This window comes from Opisthorchis viverrini (genome assembly GCF_000715545.1).
Source record: "Opisthorchis viverrini unplaced genomic scaffold opera_v5_54, whole genome shotgun sequence".
NCBI lineage: Eukaryota > Metazoa > Platyhelminthes > Trematoda > Opisthorchiida > Opisthorchiidae > Opisthorchis > Opisthorchis viverrini.
In genome coordinates this window covers 2,044,739-2,049,158 of record NW_008751711.1, presented here as the reverse complement: position 1 = coordinate 2,049,158, position 4,420 = coordinate 2,044,739, and positions in this window count along the sequence as shown.

Genomic DNA, 4,420 nt, shown 5'->3' with positions numbered 1-4,420 from the left:
CAGTATGACGGACACTTTGTGCCTGATGTGCGAGTCTTGACTGTGCTAGCGCCTACCGCGCCTTGAAGAGCATTGAACATTGTTTGTCCTGTATTCGGCCATTGGTCTTTAGACGCGTGTTTCCATTTCAAAATTTTTAATTACGTTGGAATTCATCTTATGTGATTGGACATGCTGTTGACATGAATTCGAAAGAGACGTTTCCCTCTCTTCTCTCATAAGCGCTTGCATTCACTTTTTATGTTTGTGACCATGCTCTTCAAAAATAAATGATAATAATTGGTACACTGGTAACCGACAGGAACCCTCAAGTCAAACCGACTGGCAAAGTCAACGTGATTTGTCGTGTGCAGTCCAACGTTTTCAAGAGCACACTTCAGATGCGATCGGAACCATCACCACCAGGACTATGCAAAAAAAGCGGTGAATACACCTTGAACAACCAATGAGACCTTTTGAAGGGGAGCTCAAAAACTCAGTCAGCTGTTAGTAGTTTTCGATTGCAATCACAACTATTTGCTCATCAAACTTGTAAGTTATTTAATAACATGTGAATTCAGTTGCCAGAAAAATTTCATTCTCGTACGAATGCGTGTCCGTTTGATGGGATAGTACTTCCTCCAAAAGCAGTCATCTTGAGAGGCACCCGAGGCAAGGTAGTCGTTCGATCATTGACGTTAGTGCTGGTGATTTCTACTCATCTAGCCCACGATTGTCGATCAGTTGTGACGTTCTATTTTGTCATTCAGACAGTATGCACTCGGTCGCAATGACGGGTGTAGAATCCTACGGCCTTTATTCAACCTACTCTTGTTCATTTATCAGAATTTTGTCTCGTCTGTGTGAATGCAGGACTACTGAGCAACCCCCCGGAGGGAAATCAATTCTATTGAACTGAAAAGATTTCTCTATACTGTAAAATGGTCCGTTAAAAACAACAACAGCTAAGTGAGACGCTAAGTGCTGATGAGATGTAAGGTAAGCTGCACGATGTTCCTACTAGACTTCCGTAAAAATCACTCCCGTCAAGGAGGTTTCTACGGAGAAAAGACGTTTCACAGTGAGCTGACGTTCACCACTCCGTGACATGTCGTTTGCGCCTGCATCGAATTGCACTTTTGACGTGTGTTTCTCCTCCCTTCTAAGCCGCTCTGAGTTGTCATCTTCTGGCTCCTTCTTGAGCCGAAATAGTTCAGAGGTTAGAGCGCGAATTTACTGACTGGAAGGTCCGTGGTTCGAATCCGACCTCGGTCTCTCGACTTTCCCTGTCTAGGCTTAGGCAACCTGGCAGTATCCCAGCCCTTGTGCTTCCTTCTGGTGGCATGGCATTTAGGCACCAAACGGGTGTTACAGCTGGACGAGTTTTCGATTATTTCGTATTCTTGCGTCAATAAATCTGTCAAACGTCGTAGAAACTGACATCATGGGTGGATTGACAACCTTGTCCTCGGACAGCTCAGCCTTCAAAACGGGAACGACGGTTACCTGACCCGTTGATGCGACAAGCAAGCTTGGGAAGCGGTCCGAGCTATCTACAGTCAACTGGCGAATGTGACTGGCGTCCTATGCTAAATGGCACTGGGAGTCCCGTGAGGTGAGATCCTGGTTAGGAGACATTGTTAAAGCGATCTACTGAACACAATTTAACAAGACTAGTGGTTGATGTTCCTTCCTTCAGGTCTCGGAGCTGTCCCCTGGTAGTCAGGACGCAGTAGAATATCGCCCCCTTCTACAGCGTTGTGTGCGTAGTCGATATGAACGAAAAAAATCGATCGACTTCGTCATGCGCACACTGTTCACTAATTGCGTGATTCTGTTAATTTAGGTCAAGGTCTTTGTGCGATGATCTAGTGTTCAATATCGACCGTGATCTCTGTAGGGCCACGTAGTCATGGTAACATTAGCATAACTAGCGGTTGTCAGTTTGGCTTACCTACTTAGCCATACAAAATGCGGAGTGACAGAAGGGATAAAATTTTCTGGTGATGATGGTTGCGAATTAGAGTCTGAGGTGTATATTCAAGGGGGCTATGTATGTGTGCGTGTGGTTCAGTATGCCTATGGGTCTCGATCTAAGTTGTAAAGACGCAGGTGTTTTTGGATGAAATGACCAAGGTCATCCGGTCCTTTGATGTTCACTTTGCACTCACAAAGGATAAGATCTTGCCTCTGGACATGCAGTCACTGAACATGCCACTTACAATCCAGGGAGAGGTACTGCAAGTTGTGGAGCGTTCTACATATCTTGGAAGTTGTATTAGTTCTGATTGTAGTGTGACACATGAGGTCAATGCACGAAACGGCAAGGCACGGGTCGCGTTCGCTAATTTGAGACGTCTATGGAGTCAAAGTGGTGTATCCCTGAATCTCAAGGGACGTGTGTAGCAGGCTACAGTTTGGGCATTCTATTGTACGGATGTGGGATCTGGCCTGGTCGAGCAGCGGAACTGAGACGTCTTCAGGTGTTCGATAATCACTGTCTCAGGACCATAGCTCGTGTGGGTTGGTGTTGACGAATCCGTAACGAGGCAGTTAGAAAGCGAGTTTTCGATTGTGCAACGGGTTTTCCGGTGAAGAATGTGTCCAGCACCATAAGCTGCGTTGGTTGGGACATGTGTTGCGTATGCCGAACCATCGTTTTCCGAAGAGAGTGCTGTTTTCCATGCCCAACCCAGAGTGGCGTAAACAGAGAGGTGGCCAACCCTTGAGTTGGCAGAGGGCTATGAAGGAGATTGGGTGCTTGGTCGTTGGGTGCGGTCAGTGCTACTCGCCTTTGAGGATGGGGACTGCGTGATCCCCATTGCGGCTGGTTGGAGACGCTGCGAGACATGGCTGCCAACCGATGTGGCTGGCGTTCTTGTTGTCAGTTTCTATCCAGATTGCGTGAATTAATGTTCGGAGGTGTAGTCACCTCGGAATGATGGTGTTAGGCTAGCACTAAGTCCCTTCTATATCTACCTATATTCGTTTCTTCCCATCATGGCTTTCAAATAAATCATGGTTGTATGACACCAAAGCAACAGTGTTGGACGTCATGCTGTCGGTGCTGAAGATGATGATGAAGTCGGAAGGTGGCGTGGATTCTGTGTCAGGTTGCCCACTGCCATGAGCGGTGCTGACCGATCGTCAATTGGTGGCGTGCTGACAGAAACGGACGAACAGAAAGAATCGAAGCGTTTGACAGACGACATACTTTTTTGTGATGCATTCGCTTTAAACCAAGTTCATAAGCACTGAGTGTCCGAAAGTTGCTTGCTCCCCGCTCTTTCAGGTTTCACCTATTGTCAAGAGAGAACCGCTGGAAGAACAAGCGAGGCAAATGCCACTGTCATTGATTGCAGCACGGCGAAGTAGTCGGAGTAACAGACTGCAAAAGGCTGTGACAGATTTGTTTTGAATAGTTTGCCAGAAATGTGTTTCCGATCCCGATGATCATTAAAGTTCTGACAATCCGTTTGGTGTTCTCAATAAACAAGTTTAACAGCAGCCTAAAATCACATGCGCTCGTCAATCCAATGATGGATAGAATCTCGGGTGAACGCATCCTGTTTTACAAGGCTTCTGTAAGCTTATTATGATATGACTGAGTTTGTTGGTTCTGATGACACTGAAAGGATTCCGCACACGAAAAATGGATTCCAAGATCATTCACAATTTTTATCGCAGTCCATTTGGAGGGAGGATACAACTGGAGATGACCTTGGATTTATTCATATCCCCTTCTAGGAGGCATCAAATGCTCAAAAGCTCTCTGGTCCCGTGAATGTCTAGAGTCCTACAGAGGAGCTCATCTCTGAAGACAGTCCGCTTTTGGGTGACTCCAGTGAGTGGTCCTCATCGCACAATTTGGTTGAGTCATCTCGATAATCATATGAAGAAATCAAGTAATTTTGTCTTCGAGCCTTGGGTCGGGTACATGGGTGATTGAGGAATTCGTCAAAGAACAATGTGTGATGCTTGTGTTCTATTTTTTGCTGAAAGGGGCTGTTGATAATTCGTCCAGGGGAATTTTAGCTCCATGATGTTATTTAGAGTGACTGTCACCTGAGAGTTGGGTGATGGTGTCGCTTACAAGCAAAACATCACTGTGCCGTTTTCAGTGAGAGAAGGGTGTCGGGCTGGCTCGTTTCTAACTGAGGGATTTCCCAACCTCGACTTGAAATTGTCGGTGGTGAACAGTGGGTCAAACAAAGGCCCATGGTTACCTAGTTAGTCTGGTGACAACAAGTGTCGCTGACTGAAGGCTGTAAAGTTGTCTCTTGTAAAAGTAACCCTTGATGCAGAAACCTGTCGCCAGATGGGAGATTTCTTTATATTTTCTCCCTTTGCTATTATGTGTACCGTAGAGTACTGAGTTGACCGAAATACTGAACAGTCAGACTCTTACACTGGTAATAATCGACCGAGGTCGTACCTAACA